This window comes from Capricornis sumatraensis, chromosome 10, assembly GCF_032405125.1.
Source record: "Capricornis sumatraensis isolate serow.1 chromosome 10, serow.2, whole genome shotgun sequence".
NCBI lineage: Eukaryota > Metazoa > Chordata > Mammalia > Artiodactyla > Bovidae > Capricornis > Capricornis sumatraensis.
Window position 1 is genome coordinate 50,198,131 of NC_091078.1, and position 21,092 is coordinate 50,219,222.

Below are 21,092 nucleotides of genomic sequence, written 5' to 3' on the forward strand. Positions count from 1 at the left end.
TCCATCACTTCATGGCAAATTGATGGGGAAACAATGGAAACAGTGACAGACTTTATTTTCTTGGGCTCCAAAATAACTGCAGATGGTGACTGCAGCCATGAAATTAAAAGACACTTGCTCCTTGGAAGAAAAGCTATGACAAACCTAGACAGCATATTAAAAAAACAGAGATATCACTTTGCCAACAAATGTCCATGTAGTCAAAGCTATGGTTTTTTCCAGTAGTCATGTATGAATGTGAGAGTTGGACCATAAAGAAGGCTGAGTGCCAAAGAATTGATGCTTTTGAACTGTAGTGTTGGAAAAGAATTGGACATGACTGAGCAAGTGAACAACACAATAACAGGATAAGCATGTTTTATCTTAAAGTGGGCTTTGAATGGTCACATACCTAAAATTGTGATAGAATACTACAAGTGTAAATCAATCAAAAACAGGTGGGTTATATTTCCCTGAAAATATTGTACATTTGAAAATTAAGGAGATTCCTTTGGGGAAGAAAATATGTTTTAAATTTTATTAATCTCTTGGTATTTAAGAATCCTCCATCGGAGCTTTAAGAGCTTCAAATTATAATTATCTGTAATTAACTTTTGGAATATTTCCAGTAGAATGAAGAGACCCTCTATTGCCTGTATCTTGGAAGAATAACAACAGTGAAAAAAATAGATATTCCTTATGCTTTCTTTCCTTTCATAGCACTAAAGATGCTAATTTTCTTTTAAGGCAGTAAAGTTATCGGAAAAATCAAATGAGAATCCTTTATCCATTCATGTGTTTATTCATTCATTCAACAAACATTTATCAGATGTCTGCTGTGCTAGGCACTTGGAATGCAGACCTGAATCCAAAAGGGATTTCTTCCCTAATGGAACATGCATTCTTGCAGGAGAAAGTTAATTAAGCAACAAAGAATATACTGCTGCTGCTGCTGCCGAGTCACTTCAGTCGTGTCCAACTCGGTGCGACCCCAGAGACGGCAGCCCACCAGGCTCCACCGTCCCTGGGACTCTCCAGGCAAGAACACTGGAGCAGGTTGCCATTTCCTTCTCCAATGCAGGAAAGTGAAAAGTGAAAGTGAAGTCGTTCAGTCGTGTCTGACTCTTCGCGACCCCATGGACTGCAGCCTACCAAGTTCCTCTGTCCATGGGATTTTCCAGGCAAGAGTACCGGAGTGGGCTGCCATTTCCTTCTCCAATGCATGAAAGTGAAAAGTCAAAGTGAAGCTCAGTCATGTCCTACTCTTTGTGACCCCATGGACTGCAGCCTACCAGGCTCCTTGGCAACCTCTTAAATAGTCTTCTCCAACACCACAGTTCAAAAGCATCAGTTCTTTCGGTGCTCAGCCTTCTCTATGGTCCAACTCTCACATCCATCCAGTTTTTGATAAAATTATCAACAAGGTATATTTTGTCTTTGGGAATCTCAGCCATTTATTTCAACACCCCCTCATAATCCCACCATAATACCCTTTCCTCAAGACACTTCAATATTTGAAAAGCTGATTCTTTCTCTCTTTCACTTTTTTTATTTAAGCAATATTTGTAAAGAACTGACTACGTGCCAGAAACGGTTTGCTGTTTGAGGTTCACGTCTACAATGCATGGTGAACAATGTAGTCCCTGCCTCCATGAAACTTAGGGTGTGTCAGGGAAGAAACAGTAATCAAATGAGTGTCTTAAAGGAACATTAAAATAAGCCAGCCATAAATTCTGTTAAAGATTTGCGAGATTATGGTTATGTCTATCAGTGAGCCCTGACTTCCTCTGTGTGTGTATGTGTCTATGTGTCTGGTGGAAGCCAAGAGAGGGATCATGAGAAACAGAACATAGCCTTTCACGCCAACTACCCTATTTAATAGAGTGTCTATTTAATACAGTGTATACTCCTCCCCCAGAGAAGGCAATGGCACCCCACTCCAGTACTCTTGCCTGGAAAATCCCAGGGATGGAAGAGCCTGGTGGGCTGCAGTCCATGGGGTCACGAAGAGTCAGACACGACTGAGCGACTTCACTTTCACTTTTCACTTTCATGCATTGGAGAAGGCAATGGCAACCCACTCCAGTGTTCTTGCCTAGAGAATCCCAGGGTAGGGGGGGCCTGGTGGGCTGCTGTCTATGGGGTCACACAGAGTCGGACACGACTGAAGCGACTTAGCAGCAGCAGCAGCATACTCCTCCCCAAGCCTCTTCTGAATAAATTGATTTGGCTGTCAGTATCTTAGTGTGGATGAGGTTATCAGTAGTCTTGGGCATGTGTGTTTCCTTCTATGACTACAGAAATGAAAAGTTTAACTCCTTAGAGAATTCAAGGCATCAGCAAGCATTGGTCCTTGAATTTAGAATTTCCAATCTGTGGAATAATGTCAAGTTCTCATAGAAGTCCTTTGCTCTGTCTTTGTATGAAATTGTTTTACAATACTATTTATTATAACAAAATATAAGCCTGAGTATTATAGAATAATGTTTTTATGCATGAAGGAGGTGAGGCTCAGAAGGTTAATTGACTTTTCTAATGTTACACAAGTTGCTGGCACAGCTGTTTCAATCCAGTTAACATCAATTGTTTCATTACATCTGGCTTGATTCTTCATTACATTTTTGTATTTCAAGCTACATAATTTAACCCAAAGTAAATCAAGTTGACAGATTAATCAAAACATTATGATTGGGTCCTTCTCTATATATATTACAAAATATTAGTTATTATGTCCATTAATGCCAAGTAGATTAGCATAAGTGAAAAATTTAGAATCTTTCAGTGATCCCATCGGAGAAGGCAATGGCAGCCCACTCCAGTACTCTTGTCACAGAGGTCCCATCTTTACATTAAAGAATCAAATTTAGTTGGAAACTTTCATTTTGACAGACACCCTTATCCAAATTCATAGTATCATTATGTAGTTATTTTTTTCTCAGAATTATACAATGCTAGATCATACATCTGAGGTAAGTTTACCTTAATTTTAGTCTGTATAATCATTGGAAATGACTCATATTAATATTATAAATATAGTATATTCCTCAACTTATCAATTTAAATTCACTTTTTGCATTTTAAAAGAGGTGAATTAGATAAAGCACATAATAGAGAAAATTTTATAAAAGCAAAATACCAAAAAATATATTACTGCATTTTCTTTAAGCCTCTATTAACTAGATCACTGTCTGAAACTATATACTAAAATTCTTTGCAATTTTTCCACACCTAAGATAGTTTATTACTGAAGCACCGCAAGTAACTTGAGAATTGTGTAATAATTTTTATTTAATTTTGTTTTGAAGACTGGATGCTTACTTTTTTCAAAACCCCACATATTAATTCAAAAAGATCAAGGAGTTCTGAGTGTTAGTGTCCTTTTCATAAAGCACAAATAGTAAATCATTAAACATAAAACCAAAAAGAAAATCCTTTTTTTTTTTTTCTGTCTTTTCATATAAGCTCACCATTTTTTTTTCCCTTTTGAGCACACTGCTTGGTTTATGGGATCTTAGTTCCCTGACTAGGGATCAAACCTGTAGCCCCTGCAGTGAAAGGGCAGAGTCCTAACCACTGGGCCATCAGGGAAGTCCCTCATATATATATTTTTTAATGAGAAAAATAATTATTAATAAACATGGACTATTTCCTATTGTTTTTTAACATTTTTTTTCCTAACTCATTTTTAAAACAACTTAGAAGGTTTTGCTAAAAATCCTGCATTCATGTAATGACACTGAGAATAATTTGCCAGACACAAACATTTTAAAACTATGGAAGCAAATTTAGGGAGTTTCACTGACATTTTTCTGACTCACTGCAGATTAAAGACAAACATGGGTACCAGCCCACTCCTTTGGGGAGAGAAAATCAATATTGGGTTTGCAAGAAGATGGCAGTCTCTTCCAGGAAGTCAGGGATAGGTGCAATAAAGGGCCAGAAGAAGACAAACTTTTCTCAAACAGGGAAAAAGGAAGCAAGGTGTCATGGGGAAGGTAGAAGATGCAGCTCTCACAGCTGCAGAACCTCTAATTCAGTTCATTCATATAAACTGTCACAGGAGTATATGAGTATATATGCCCTCCTACACAAGTATAACCCCTGCCAGCAGCTTGGTGGCATCCGTGATTTCTACAGGTACGAGTTCCACTTGTAATTTTTCTCAGCTGTTCCCCCTACATCCTCATTGTAACTCCCTATCTCTTAGTTATTATGATCACAATACGCAGGTTTGGGAGGTAATTTTATCTTAACACTGTGGTTGCCTCCATGGAGCAGGCTTATGGGATCCATCCCAGAACAGATTCAGGGCCCAGCAATTCTACAGAGCTGCAGGTATTTTAGAAAACTCCATGCAGGCCCAGCTGCACAGGGCCAAGTTGCCGCCTGAGACAACTGCACAGGCTTCTCTTCAGCTCTGTGGTTCATCAGCTTATCTGAAACTGTATTTATGAGCTTTGTCCTCACATTTTTCACCCTTTGACCTCCTTGAGTCTCCTACTGATGGAATCTAAGAAAAGACTGTGGACTAATTTGATTTGGTATGATTTTAGACTGTTTGGTCTAGCACACCTCAGAAAGCTTGATTCTTTCATTATTGACTTAAAAAAAAAAATCCTATATAGAAAATGTCCCACTCTGGAGGTCTGATTCATGAATTAGATCATGCATAGCAGTAATACGAAGCAAGATTTTTATTGACCTGCTAAAAATTAGCCATATAGGTTAAAAATCAAACCAGACCCCCCAAAAGTAAAGAAGACCAAAAGAAAGAGAGAGAGAGAGAGAGAGAGAGAAAGAAAGAAGGAAACAAACTTGAACGTCATTAGCTCTTTGCTGGGAAGTCTGGCATCTGAAATGCATCAGCTCATCTCTTACTCTCCTCTGTGCAGAGGCGCACTTCTACTTGGGCTTTTGAATTATTATGATATGAGTAAATTAGCAAAAAAGATTACTGGTCTTCTCAGCTTAGGTGTTAAAACAACGCCACATTAAGCATTGCATTTTGCTGTTGTTTTCAAAAAGAATGGTGAGTTAAAACAGTTCTCTTCTGAGATTCTTGCAGACTAGCTTCATCCCCAAATAGTAAAATATCATTTTACCCATCTGAGTCCACAATAGAGCCCTACCACACAGTATATGGTAAAATCATTTCTTCTTACCTGGATACATTCTTGGAATACAATTTTTAACTTTTATCCTTGATTTCCTGAGTCATAAAGTCCCAAAACGAATATTTTGACAGAGAAATGGTTGTTTTAAAGACCACAGAAACTATTATGAACCAATGAATTTGATGATTTTTCATTATTTGAAGTTTGTACGTTGTGTAGAAATAAGTTTTTTAAAATTATTTACTTATACCTAGACCACTTGATATTGATATTTGTTAGGCCCATCCTATGTGAACACAATGGAATTATAAGTACATGTATATAAAATTTTATAAAATGCCTGCCATAGTCAGAATAAGTAGCAACACAGCATGCATGGGGGGCGCCACACTTGCTAACCCATCCCATGCAAACACTAAAAAGCTATTAACTGAATGGCTGTTTCTGGGGTGCAGGCAAAATTCTTAGGAGGAATGACACAATACAATATACAATATTACCAGTCAATTAACAAGTGGATTGACAACTGATGTTAGTGAAAGAGCTAAGTAAGCTATGATTGACAACAGAAAGGAACACATCTGTAATTATTACCACCAGCTCGCCTTCAGAGATGAGCCATCCATCCCAAGAAACCTCTGCCTATAATGGCATTTTTGATCCTGATGATTAATATAAACATTGAGTTATTTTTAGGCACGACCTACTGTGTGTCCAGTCTATAATTCTGTCTTATTCTTCAGAGCTGTTTCCTTCTCACATGCTGTTCTTCAGCCTGGCACTGGGTAATCTCAGGCTGCTCCCTGGGGACCCATGGCCTCCTCCTGTAAGCAAACCTCCAGGCTTGTTCAACCTGGGTGGTACCTTAGCTTATAGGGGAGACACATGTCCTGGGCCTCACCTGTGACCCCAGGACTTGAGTGTTAGCAGTCAGCCAGCCAACATTACAGGCAGACTGAAGACCGAGACTGACATGGTGTGAAATTGACATGGTATCACCAGTGACGCTCACCTCTCCGGGAAACTGTAATGTCCTTGATCGCTTTGTCTGCATCACCTTTTTGAAACTTGTTCTCCTTATATTTTATTAAAGTTATTTAGCTACTAGACTCAAAGTTTTTTCAAGGCAAGATACAGTACTCTGTAAGTATTAGTGGATGAATCACTTAATTAATGTTCTTGTTGCTAAACTCTAAATATCACCAAAATATCTTCTAAAAAGTTATTAAGACTCTAACACTGCAGACACTTTGGCATATATAATAGAATTTAGGGAGCCCCCTCAATATCAGGAAGTGATGTGATTCTTACACTAAAAATTGTGCTTCATTGATTTCAAGCAAGCTAAGACAGACATCTTCTTATGCATAGTAATTTTTGTTCCTAAAATATATTCTAATATCAGGGTGTAACTCTGACACAGAGCAGTTCAAGTTCATTGTGTATTCACTGAAGAAATGTTTTAGTCTTTTCACAGTATTTCAAAGACTTGGATGGGTTGGGGTATAAACATGTCCTTGTGGGAACTTTATACAATCAAAGGAAAGGAATGATTGACTGATATGTACCCAGGCTAATTGAAGTGGTTCTGAGTCAACCAGATGTTTTCAGCTGAATCATGGCCGCAGATGCTGTTACTTCATTTTTCCTTAATCTGGGGATTACCCCAATTGGCTCACTCGGTGACATTTGAGTGTCTCCAATAAGCTTGCCTCTCTTTTGTTACATGCCTTGTAAAGGGCTCTTGTCTGGGGCTGGCCTATCTCCTGCCCTGGAAATGTTTTGAAGGAAGTTATCAGGGCTCTTTGTTTTTCCTGCTCTTGGATGTGGTCTTTGGTGAGGTCAGAAGAACGGAATGAGTGTTGCCACAGACGACACTGGGGCTATTTCCACAGCTGGGTGCAGAGAGAGGGGGTGGGTGGGCAGACCCTCGCAGATGAGTTAGCATGTGGAGGTGGGTGATAGAAAACATCTGTCCTGACGGGAATGAGCAAAAACAAGGTCCCTTTGAAGATTGCCTTTGAATGATGAGGTGGGGGCGCTGCCTCCGTAATGGGAATGAAGGATCATGTTGTTGGCAGGCAGATGGCTTCGGGGCTGCTCTTGCGTGAAATAAAGCAAAAGTATATGCTGAAAACTCCTGAGTAGTCAAATTGCCTGATTTTGCTGAACATTTGTTTCCCTGCCTATTGCCCATCTAACCTACAAGAAAAGGAAGGCGTGCCAACAGACCAAGGTGGAAGTAAATCTAGGAGGAAAAACTGGTTCTCAATATTTTCTCTTGAATAAGTTTAATACAATAGTATAATTTTAGCTGGGGGTCAAAAAGTCAGAGCATTCTTGCAGTAAGTTTGGGTGAGTGAGTGAGTGAGTGAAGTCGCTCAGTCGTGCCCGACTCTTTGTGACCCCATGGACTGTAGCCCACCAGGCTCCTCCATCCATGGAATTTTCTAGGCAAGAGTACTGGAGTGGGTTGCCATTTCCTTCTCCAATAAGCAATAAGTTTACTTTAATATATTTGCAGTCCCATGTTATCTTTTACAGAAGTTTCGAAAAGTAATACAAAGATGGTATATCAGCAAGGCTCTCAGATGATAAACATGTCAAAATTTGAATACCAGTTAGTAGATATAAAGTCATATTTATTTTCTCTCCGGGAACAGTAGAAAATAATAAAACCAAAACCTTGGTGAACTATTTTTAAAAGAATGCTATGGGTTTATTTTCTCACCCTATGTTCATAAATAATTAAGCACAATTAAATTAACATGTTTTTATTTCCTAGACAAAGATGCTGTAGAAAGAAAAATCTTAACTATAAATTAGTCTGATAACAAATAAATGCTGACAATTAGCAGATAATAAATTTCTAGAGCACTCATTACATGACCCAGCGGGGTGCTACTGCCATTAACTCCCAAAACCACGTAGCCCCAAACCTTGCCTCTCCCCCCCAAAACCATGTAGCCCCAAACCTTGCCTCTGCCCCTGGCTGGACTGCAAAACGGATGCCGCACGCCCTGTCCACGTCTCAGTTGGAATCGTCTTCAAAATCTAAGTCCTGGGACACAGGGCAAAACTTGAAATGTTCTTCTGTAACTGGACGTGCTCTGTTGTGCCCCCATTATCAGCATGAACACATCCAGCCACGCTGAAAGCTCCAGGAGAATGAGAAACTGGTATGTCCAACCCAGACCTGGAGCCCTGCATCCGGCCAGCTCACGGCCACCCCATGGGGCCTTGACAATGAATGATATGTCTAAGTCACTGAGTTTTAGAGTGGTCTGTTGTATAGAGCTGTAAAATTGACGTTTATTGGCCCTTCTCTGGTGGTCCAGTGGTTAAGAGTTCTAACACATAGGATGCAAATTCAGCCCCTGGTTGGGGAACTAAGATCCCACACGTTGTTGGGCACCTAGACCATGCACACAACTAGAGAGAAGCCAGCCTGATGCAACCAAGACCCAACACAGTCAAATAAATAAACATATTTTAAAGATCTAAGTCCTTCACTAGTGCTTCTGGCTAACTCAAGTCATATATTTACATCTTAGAGTAAGGGAGCCTAGTGGAAAATGTAGGGGTTTTCGTCTTTTTTTTTTTTAATCCTAAATTGAAAAGGCAGGATTCACTTTGGGGGAAACTAATATTAATAATATGCTGACAGAGTATTAGAAAACAAATGTCTCCAGGACTTCACTGGTGGTCCAGTGGTTAAAATCCCACCTGTCAATGCAAAGGACATGGGTTCAATCCCTGGTCCGGGAACGAAGATCCCACATGGGCTGCAGGGCAGCTCAGCCAGTGAGCAAAACTCCTGAAGCCTGCATGCCCTGGAGCCTGAGCTTCACAGGACAAGCCGCTGCACTGAGGAGCCTGTGCAGCGCCCCTGAGGAGCAGCCCCTGCCCCCTGCAACCAGAGAAAGCCTGCATGCAGCATGAAGACCCCGCACAGCCAAACACAAGCAAATAGTGACTAAGGAAAACGTCTCCAGTCACGACTGACTGAGGCCCCACAGCAAGCAGTTGGATTACTCTAGTGAGAGATAACAGAGCTCGCAGCAGTGAAGAGCAGAGAGGGTCGGGAGACGTTCATGATACAGGAGTGACAAGACTTGACGGTGGGGCTGTTATGTGTGATGGAGGAGAAGGCAAGGATTGCTTTGACTTTTCCATATTAACCCAAGAGTCCAACAGAGGGGAGAGACCGTGCTCTAAGGATAGAAAGAGAAAGAAAATCTTCACAATGGGACATGGTAGTTTCGAGGTGCCTGAGATTCTAGGTTCAATGAGCAGATGGAAATTTGGGTTAACAGCTCAGGGAAAAAAGGCCAAGACAACAAAGAACTTTAAGAACTTTCATTTTTAAACTACCTTTAGCACTTCTGACTAATTCCATAAGGGCCTAGCAAGTAGTAATATTTTTTTGAATTTTACTTCTAACACCCAACACCTTGTATGTAGTTGTGGTGTGTACATAGATGCTGATTCTCAATTTTTCTCAGGGCATTTGGCATCTCATCCAACACTTGCCTGCAATGGCCATTTCAAAGTCATCGATGGACAAGATATTATTTGGAGAGAAATGGAGGTTTCAGTTTGAGGGCTGCCATGAAAATATGTCATAAGAAAAGAAAGGACATTTTTCTTGGAAAGGAGATTTTTATGGAGGAAGTCAGAAACCCTCCGGAGACTATTAAGGAACTAAACCAAATGTTACTGGCTGTTTGTGGTTATAAAATATTTGCAGGAGGTATATTCACATTACAAGTGTTTGAAGCTGCACAATCCTCAAATAGGAGCCAAAAAAGGAATTAACAAAACAATGAAGAAACGGAAGAAGAATCTCTTTATAAGCAACGCGAGAGGATAATTGCTCAACCAGAGCCATGGCAGATATTAAAAAAAATAGAGCAAAGTCTCTCACACTTGACCCTGAATATGACTTACCTGAAAACCTTATTGAACTTCAGATTCTGATTCAGTGGGCCTGGGGCTAGACCAGACATGCTACATTAAGATTCCAGATGATGCTATCTGGGCCTGGGCCACACTGTGAAGAACAAGATCCCAGAGAGGCTAAGACAATTCCATTAAATAAAGAAAAAGTCACACTTACTGATGTAGTATTCCTATTTAGGGGAAATGGCAATAAAATGTAAGTATAATTAGATTTCTAACAAAAATTCTACAAATAAAATAGAACACTGAAGAATAGAAACATAAAGTTGGTTTTCATCTCATCTATTGGACAACTTGATGTACATTAATTAACATAACATACACCTCAGAATATATCTTGGTTGGATCTAACATGTAACTTTTTTTTTAACTTAGGATATGGCCATTCCACCAGGATGTATTTTATATCAGTGTAGGTTACAAAACAGTTCATCAATAGGGTATATACGGAGTTTGAGGCATGTCAGTGGCAATAGCACTGATAGAAAGCAAATTCATTTTCAAATAGGGTCATGGCCTCATACCTCTATCTTAGGTCTCGTTGAGTTGGCAGCTTTAACCAGGCAAATTCCTAGAAAAGTCTTAAAGGAGAAAACACAAGCTCAGAAATATCCTCCAAGAAACCACAAGATAAAGTGCATTTTGTAACAAATTGCAGAACAAGGAATAGCAGGCTTTCTTAATAACAGCCAGAATCAAGGGGCTTTGTGACATATTTCAGTAATTTATGCTACAAACATTGGCCATGATAGGGTAACAGACAGCTTTGCTTCTTGATCACCCCCATGGTTTAAGAAATGATTTCCCAGGCCCCTTCACCAACAGGCTCCTGCAAGGCCTTGGAAATGATTTGCAAGCAAGGTTTTCCAGCATACTTGTCAGCAAAGAGAAGTTTTTAATGAGAAGTTTTATGACAGCTCACAATCCAGAGCGCTAGTTAAAGTAAGACAAACATTTTACCAGACAAAAGATGCTGCCCATAAATATTCAGACCGCCGCTGGGAATCCTACTTGCCTTATCGTTTGGAAGAAGACTGGCCCAGAATCATGCTTCTGATATGCATTTTAAACTTTCTGTACGTTGAAAATCCACCTGGAGGTATATGAAGTGATGGCTGTATGAGTGAATAATGCATTTCTTCTCCTTCACATAGCAAGGTTTGACAAGAATCTTAGGCAGATATATGGCTATTAAAACTGTGTGTGTCATGGGAAGGCCCTCATTGTTTTTTTAAAAAAAGCGTATACTGTGATATATAAAGGAAGTTTCGCAGCATTTGATTGGGTCCTTTGTACTTGTTACATAAAATGGGAATTGTGCATTGGATCCAACTTGAGAGTTTCCTGGGTGGGGTGAGGCCCTTAGAATTAAAAACCCAGAAATTCTCTTGGTAAATGGCAACACTGTCCAGCTGACAGTGGTCAGACATGGGCATTTTTAAAGGAAAGCAGAGCAATTGAATGACTGGATATTTAAAACCATCCTGCTGTCCAATCAAGACAGTGCTTTTGTGATTTCAACTGAATCCTCTTGTCCAGTTAGAACACAGAGTTGCTGTAACATTTCTAAAGTCCCAGCAGCCCTGGCAGATGTGTTAAGTGCTCTTCATGCATTTACACTTTCAGCACCGTTCTGACGCATTTCATGACAGACGCCATGCTAGGCTCTAAAACCTCTAGAAAATAAAAACGTATCATGAATTGCACAATGAACTTAGAATTCAGGGGAATAATAAGTATAATCACAATCAGGTGTTTGCCAAAACTAGGAGACAAGAGAGGAGCAAATACTCAACAATCTGGGTCAGACACAGGAGGTTTTCCATAAAATGCAGCATTTGATGAGAATGTCAGTGCACACGTGCAATGCGGCTGTGGATGCCCAGGCAAAGGCACCAAGAATGGGACAGCAAGCTGGATCAGAGAAAGCTGAGTAATTCAGTGCGATGCAGAAGAGGCTTCGTGTGGATGGTCTTCGGGAGTTAGACTGGAAATGTAAATTGAAAACCATGGGATCTTAATAGAGCATGTGTACCATGCTCACAGGGCCATCTTGGATCAATCTGCAGGGGCCTTTTTTTGGAGATAAAATGTGGAAATGAGAAGGAAGGCACAACCGCAGGGGTGACCATCCTGCTCATTCAATATGGATGAGACAAGCTGGAATGGAAACTATTTTGATTTTATCATTGAATCCTCCTATCCCCCTTCTGTAGCCACCCTGGTAACTCAGTGGTAAAGAATCCACCTGCAATGCAGAAGACAGGGTTTGATCCCTGGGTCAGGAAGACTCCTGGAGGAGGGCACGAGGGCATGGCAACCCACTCCAGTATTCTTGTCTGGAAAATCCCAGGGACAGAGAAGCCTGACAGGCTACAGTGCATGGGGTCGCAAGGAGTCAGCCGTGACTTAGCGACGATAAACCAATTACCTTAAGCTTTCCAGCATAACTTAGAGCAGCCATGGCTTATCAGTGCCCGTGTCCCAAACATGTGACATTTCTGCCAGAAGACAATATTTTTCAAGTTGCTAACTCAGCTGGAAACATGCAATCTAGGCGGCATACTTTGGTAGAGAAGATTGAGTTTCCTTGTTGTCTTCTCTTGAAACAAAAATTAAAGGAAATTGGCTCTACTCATCTTGAAAGTGATATGTGTATTTGAGTTCTTTTTCTTTAAGGTGGGAAGATGGTTGGGAGCTGTTCACTATATTGATAATGTAATTTCCTGCTATGTAATATATATATAACAAGTAGATATCAGGAGTTTTATTGTTTTGTAGGCAAGATGGTGAACTATAATGTGATTAACCCATTCATTTGATCAGCGCCATAGCTTAGTGGTCCTTATTTTTATATTTCTCAAATCTCTTTTTGTTTCATTTATTTCTTAATACTTTGGAGCCTTTTGCATAATTTCACTGCTTATCTCTCTTCTTATTTTATTGAAGTATAATTGACAATGTTGCATTAATTTCTGCTGTAGAGCAAAGTGATTCAGTTACACACATATATATTTTTTAAATAGTCTTTTATATTATGGTTTATCATAGGATACAGAATATGGTTCTCTGTGCTATGCAGTGGGCCCTTGTTGTTTATCCATTCCATATACATATCCAACTTACAAATCTCTTAAAACCGATTTTGGAACTATACAGTAGACCTGGGTACTGGAGGGTGTATACACAGGGGCCCTGCAAATGAAGATGAAGGCCTTAGGTTGCACAACGCGTTCTCCCACACAGATAAGGTGACTCCGTCCCATTATCTACCCAGCACCACATGGGATTTTATGGTGCTCATGTTTGTGCGGTGGATCCCCTCGCTGAGAACTAAGCATTGATCACATGGTTGGAGTGGGGTCTGATGAACACAGATTCACTTCCAAGCTGCTGAAGCTTAAAACCCTCCGAGGAGGTTCTAGGATTTTTCTGTGTACACTTAATATTTCCACTGGCCCAGCAACTACAATCTCTCTAAGTAGAAATATGAAAAGAATATAGTAGCCCACCTGCATGACAAAACTCCTTTTATAGTTTTAACCAGGTATAGGAGTTTAATGGTAAAACAATGACTTTCTAACTAACTAATGTTTCTTTACTAACATTCAGTCAACAAAACCATTTGACCCTTGGGCCCCAGGGTCTTCAGAATGTCAACTCTCCCTCAATACTGTAATGTACTTAAAAGCCATTGTGCTTGATTAGAATTCTAATGAAGTTTGTTAAAAACATCAAAACCCTGCTAAACAGATTTCTTCAGTTTTAAAAACAGCACTCTGAAGGACTCAAAAAAAAGCATGGCTGAGAATACTATTATCTACATATCTGCTTTGGTAAGAAATATATCTATGCAACATATTTAAATTCTCATTCAAAATGACACTACTGTAGAAAGAGTCACTTAACCAATAGTCACAGTATGTAATTAGGATCTTTGAAAGGGGCCTCCATGATTAGAATAAATTTGGCTTTAGTGACTTTTTGGAGTAGAATTGCTTCACAGTGTTATGTTAACTTATGCCGTATAGCACAGTGAATCAGCCGCGTGTATACATACGTCTCCTCCCTCTTGAGCCTCCCCCAGCCGCCCAGCGTGGCCCGCTCTCGGCCGGGCAGAGCACTGCACTGAGCTCCCTGCGCCGTGAAGCAGCTCCCACCGCTCTCTGCTTGCACGCGTGGCCGGGCTGCCCTCTCAGTGCATCCCTCCTGCGTCCTCAAGCCCATGCTCTACGTCTGCACCTCTGTCCTGGCTCCTCAAATAGGCTCATCGATACCATCTTTCTGGATTCCATATACATGTATTAATACACAATATTGGTTTTTCTCTTTCTGACTTATTTCCCTCTGTATGACAGGCTCTAGGTTCATCCACATCACTACAGCTGACTCAATTTAGTTCCTTTTTATGGCTGGGTAATATTCTATTGTATTAATATATATGTACCACTACTTCTTCATCTATTGATGGACATCCAGGTTTCTTTCACTTTCGAGCTACTTTAAATAGTGCTACAATGAAAATCGAAGTACATGTGTCTTTGTGACATTTAATATTGCATATTTTAATAAAACATTTCTAATGAATGGCAACTGAATCAAAAAATAACATGAAATTAATATTTATAAGGCTGTAAGGGAAAAAAAACCCCTATTTTCATAGTTAATAGACATACTTTCTTTAGGTAAACAATGTACAAAACTCTTCTAAATTTACTTTGTAACAATGGAAATCACCCTACTTCTAAACATGTTACCCCAAGCCCACAAGTATGCAATCTCAGGTAGCAGTTCAAATGTACCAATCAAATCTAATTTGTCTAAATTTAGAAAAAAAGAAACCTCGCTCTAATTAGCTGTGTTTCCAAAATGAATAGGAATACAAATTTAAACTCAAATATAACCATATAGACCCTATAAAGTTACATAATATAAAGTCAAATAATAGTTCTACTTCTTTTATTGATAAATCATAGAATTTGGGCAATTGATTTAAATGTCAAGTTAGGATTAGGGTTAGGATTTAAGAAACTGGTTTATATCATAATCTCAGTATACAATCTAAGAGTTGCTGTTTAATCTCAGTGTACAATCTAAGAGTTGCTGTTTAATCTCAGTGTATAATCTAAGAGCTGCTGTTAGTTGCAGGGAGCAGTGAGTAGATGTATATTTTGTGCCATTTTCTGACGACTGCAATTTCAAATCTTTCCCATCTTGGGTAAATGGAGCTCATGAATATCTATGTGTGTACCAGGATGCCTGAGCCCTAGCACTCATGTGTTTGGCTGGATAATTCACTGTTGGGGCAAACTGTCCCGTTTGCTGTAGGGTATTCAGCAACACCCGGGGCCTGTGTCAGTGGCCCCCAGTCTGACAACTAAAACTGTCTCCAGTCATTACCAAATGCCCCTTCTAGCCACTGCAGAATAGCCTCTTGGTGAGGACCACTGGTGCATGTGCAAACACAAATACTTTTTATTTTAATGATTTTCATGAGTATGCTATGGTGGCTTTAGTAGCACTTTTGACTTCAAGTGAGTTTCAGATCTCATCTCTAGGGATGTAGTGACTGAATATATTAATAAATGTACATATACATGAGCAAAACCATGGTTTTGAAACTGAACTGCCCCTTGTGAGAACAAGATTTTTCATAATCTTTGGACTACACTACTTTGACTATTAATCTCAAAGTAGCATTTCTAAGTAGCTTTTAAGCATATATTACATTCCTCATCTACACAGCTCCACAGTGCTGTAAATGGACAGCCTGAACAAGCAGATGTAATTTCAGCCTTTCAGAATGAGCAATCTAAGTTCTGTAAGTTGGTCAATGTTAGCCATTTTTAATTGTACTGACAGTTTGTGGTACCAGTATATAAAATTAATTCCCAAACACTGTTTGAGTATCTACTGCATCTAATTCCTAATTGTAGGAATTACAAAAGGTGTGTATAAGCATAACCCTCACCCTCTTGGAAAGTATATCGGAAGAAGCAAGTGGAGAATAATAAAGGGAAGGAAGGGGACTTCCCTGGGGGCCCAGCGGTTAAGAATCCACCTTCAATGTAGGGAATGTGGGGGTTTGATCTTCGGTCTGGGAACTAAGATCCCACTTGCTGTGGGGCAACTAAGCTCATGTGCCACAACTACTGAGCCCACACACTTTAAATAGAGAGACCATGAGCCACCACTATGCCTGATGCAGCCAAAAATTAAATAAATATTTTTAAAAATGAAAGGAAGGAAGGATAGGGGTTAACATGGGTTCCTCAGGGCAGCCTGGCTTCCACATGCTCCCAAATCTCTAGCATTTTTTGGAGATTATTCCAAAATACTTCAGGTGGAAGTCATATCTACCAGCTTTGCCACAGTTTTCTAGGTTTCACACACATACACACACACACACACACACACACACACACGCGCGTGCACACTGCCCTCTCCAAGTTGGAAACTCATCAACATATTTGAGGATGATTCTGAGGATGGGGAAGTCTTTCCCAATCCTCTTTTTTTCCTCTCCCCAAGCACCTTCTTAAACCCCATCAAGCGTTCCTGCAGAAAAAACAAAGTTCCACACCAAAATCAACAAGTGAAAAGGTGAGACATCTCTACATATGTAACGTGGAGTGTCACACACTCATATCGCAGGGCAATGCATTTGGATAACTGTTTCCCAAGTTAAGTGAAATGCCTTTAAGCCATTTTTATTATGCAAGCATCATTGCTACTAAAATGGTATGTGTGAGCATGTATCATTTTCTGTACTTGTTCTCACTCAGTCGTGTCCAACTCTTTGTGACCCCACAGATTGTAGTTCGCCAGGCTCATCTGTCCATGGGGATTCTCCAGGCAAGAATACTGGACTGGGTTGCCATTTTCTCCTGCAGGGGATCTTCCCAACCGAGGAATCAAACCCAGGTCTCCTGCATTCAGGCTGATTCTTTACCATCTGGGCCACCAGGGAAGCCACTTCACAGGGGCTTAAAAAAAGTCTGGTGTACACGAACCCCACTAGATATTTATTCTAGAAATACTGAAAACTGAGAGGCAGAAAGCACACAGATGAGAAGGAAGACAAATCACTTTAAATTACCTTTTTTAAAATCGTGTTGAATGATTACTGCTAACAAGTCCTATGGTTTGGCATAAGTGACCATAGGAAAAGATCACAATACAGGCTGTAAACATTGTTTTTTGAAGGAACATAAAGATCTTTTTCGTATTATTTTCCATTATGATTTAGCATGGGATATTGAATATAATCCCCTGTGCTATACAGTAAGACATTTTGTTATCCATCCTATATATACCAGTTTGGACTGAAACATTTGACCTGAGACACCTAGATTGGACAAGAGAGAAAAAGAGGATGATATTTCTTTTCCTTTTTATTCCATTTATGCTAACAAATACATTTTCTTTTTTTTACTTTTACATTTCTGTGATTTCAAATTCAAGGCTCCCTAAGATTCCCAACAGAAAGGATTCAAATGTGCCCCAACACAAGACAAACTGATCAAAGAGAAGCACGTCAGGTCATCAGACTGAGGCCTGAATTATTCAGATAATCGCCCCATTTCAGCTCATCAAAAATGCTGGCTTGACCTCTTTGCATTTTTAAACAGGATGTAATCTAATTATGACACAAAGGCTCATGCCCTGTCACAGGATTGGTTTAAAACAAATAATTGAGAAACAGCATAAATAAGACCCAAGTGTTTGTAACACTGGCTTATATAATAGCAGTTAATAGAGAGCACTTCTCAAACTTCAGGGGGCATCAGAATCATTTGGAGAGTTTTTTAAAACACTGATTTCAATGCCTGAAGCCTAGAGATTCTAATTTAAATTCTTAATCATACTTGGAGTGGCATTGGCCCAGAATATTGGCAATCACAGGAACATTCATCCACATAATTCTCACTGTAGGCCATATCTTGGCATTAAGGTAGGATTTAAACCTACATTGTGTGTTCTTGATGGGAAAGAGCCTTGCTGGTATTTTTCCCAATTTGCCAATGATCCCATATTTCCACTGGAAAATTAAAACATTGTTAAACTCTCCTAGACTTAAAATTTCTTTCAAACATTGGCAGGAGGTTAACACCACAGATGCTTTTCTGGCCTCAGTTCAGATATGTTTACTCCACATCAATGATCTTTGGAAACTTTATCCAAATTCCTGTTGAAATTATTTATTTCAGAATTAGGGCAACCAGCTCCACCCTACATCTCTTTAGTGTGAGCCGCTCTGTTTTGCAGAGGAGGAGGCTAAAACAGACCAGACATTTCCGTCAGCTGTCTGGTCATTGTGCTTTTTAGTGGAATTGCAGCATGTTACAGTATTTTTCTTTGCAGCTTAAACACTGAGCAAACCCAGACATCCAGAGATGCTAAAATGGAAATTATGTTTCTTTTTGCTTTGCATTTCCCAAGCAAACTCATTCAGACAGCATATCCTATACATTTGAATAAACGAAATTACCTTTAATGTGTTTGCAACATCTGTCTATGGCTTAAATGCATCTGATAGGAAGGGATTTGACAGTATATTTAATGAGGCATGATTATAGTTTTGCCTTAACAACCATAGATTTTTCATTTCCTTTTTTGTTATTTTTTCTCCCCCATTCTTTTGTATCTTACATAATACAGAAGAGATTCCATACTTGGACTGTAGTTGATGAACACAGTGGCTGGCAAACCCCACTCTTTGTTATAGATAACCAATACTTCCTACTCCCTAAGTTGTCTATCCCCAATAAAGTTACCATCAAGACAATGTGTTTCCCCAAGGAGTTCCTGTCTACTATTTCCAGCTTACTCACTGCTTGTAAATATCTTCCAGCCCGCGAGACTCTTAAGAAATGTATGATCGTAATCATTTGTGGGAATCCTGAATTTCTGGAACATTTTTACTAAATCGGAACAAGACTATGAGTCCTAAATACCGCACCCCCCTCCAAGAAGCCTTAGTTTTTCGTTCATTTTATTTGCAGTAACTGGCCTGGTTAGGATTGTTTCCCTTACATTGTCTTCCACCGTGTGCCGAGTGCTGTTATTTCCAATTCTGAATGATGACACATCCCTCCCCAGCCTTCCCTTTGATTGTCAGGTTTCTGGTTTATACACAGAAGCAGCACTCTGTGGCATCTGTAACCAAATGAGTCCCTGAACACTCTTCATGAAAAGATTCTCTAAAGAGACCAGACAGTTCTTCCAAAATTAATTCCAAATGCAGGCAGTCAATCCTGCTACACTTATCATGCACAGATTTTGATTTACCTGTCACAGACTCATCTTATCCCATTTACATATTGCCACCACCAAAAAGACACGAGACTACCTCTCACGCCACTGGGGAGTGAGGTCACCCCTAGGGCATTGGGAAGAAATTATCCTGGCCAAACATAATTTGGCCCTTATCTCTGACGTATGATGAACAATTCTTTATGTGACTAAAGCAAGCCGATTAGAACTGTGGGGTTCCCAGATTGTCACAGGTCAACTGTATGTCAGAACCTCGAGGGGGAGATATTCTAGAATGACCGCCTAAGTCTCAAGTTCAAGAAGAGTACTGAAGCCTTGCACCTGCTAAGGATTATGATGTTGTGAAAGTGCCACTTTTAGGTTGAAAAAAACAGTTTAGGACTTATCTTAACTCTGAAATTATTCTAGAGTTTATCTTTAAGTGATTTAAGAACATCTTAGTTCTTCCTGAAGTATTTACTGATGAAAAGTGAAAGTGAAAGGGTTGCTCACTCAGTCGTGTCCAACTCTTTGCGACCCCATGGACTCTAGCCCGCCAGGCTCCTCTGCCCACGAGATTCTCCAGGTAAGAATACTGGAGTGGGTTGCCATTCCCTTCTCCAGGGGATCGTCCCAACCCAGGATTGAACCTGGTTCTCCTGCATTGCAGGCTGATTCTTTCTTTACTATCTGAGCCACCAGGGAATGCCAGGTACTGATAGTTTGGTACAATAAATACCTGAAATACAGGCTAGTATGTTATTTATAAGGAAAAAATAAAGATGCTTTTGTTAAATTCAGGCAGCTGGAAGAAAAAGTGATGTGTTTATGAATTACAATTAAGTAAGAGCTTGTCTCTCCTGAGAAGTATGCTGATGAATGACTGTTTCTGGAAGCATCCAGAAATTCCAACAATGCAAGTGCGTCTATTTACAAGCCACAGATTAGAAGATAACATATTTGTTTTGATTGATTCTAGCTCAAAAGTCCAAATGTTTTTGAGAACGAACCTAGCTCGGTATATCAATCATTTAAAAATATATGGTTCGATTTCTGTTTTCCTTTTCTAGTGAGGAGGAGGAGCCCTTAGGAAGGCTGAGTGACAGCCTGATCCTTTACCAGCCACAGTCAGGGAGCTAGATTTAGATAATATTGTGAGAAACTGATTGGTCTGAGCCAAGGCATTTTAGGACATGTTTGCTCGTGGGTAATTACTTTAGGTGCTGAGATCCTGTCATCCATATGAACCTGTCTGTCCTATTTTTATTTCTTCAAAATTATTACCTATAGGGGAAAAAGTCACATAGTGAGAAAAATCAAGTTTACAAAAAAAGTGACATTCAGATCCATAATCATTTTACTACTCAGTTCAGTTCAGTCACTCAGCCGTGTCTGACTCACTGGATGTTTAAATGGGCTATTTTAGCATGAGCTTCTGCCTTTATTATCACCTTTAAAATAAAGCATTGGAATTAGATAATCTCAAAAATTCCATCCAACTCCAAGTTTTCAATTTCTTTTTAAAAAGATTGTTCCATTCTCTGTGTGTGTTAGTCGCTCAATCATGTCTGACTCTTTGCAGTCCCATGGACTGTATAGCCCACCAGGTTCCTCCATCCATGGGATTCTCCAGGCAAGAATACTGCAGTGGGTTGCCATTCCCTTCTCCAGGGAATCTTCCAAACCCAGGGATCAAACCCGGGTCTCCTGCATTGCAGGCAGATTCTTTACTGTCTGAGCCACCAGGGAAGCCTAAGTTAGTCAATTAAGGCAGAATAGCAG

At 39.8% G+C, this 21,092-nt stretch overlaps 1 protein-coding gene across 5 annotated transcripts in view; it reads left to right on the plus strand.

The window, feature by feature from the left end:
• Window positions 1-21,092, plus strand: part of RBMS3 (RNA binding motif single stranded interacting protein 3) — a 785,524-nt gene that overhangs the window by 718,588 nt on the left and 45,844 nt on the right. The gene's annotated exons all lie outside the window — the stretch shown is intronic.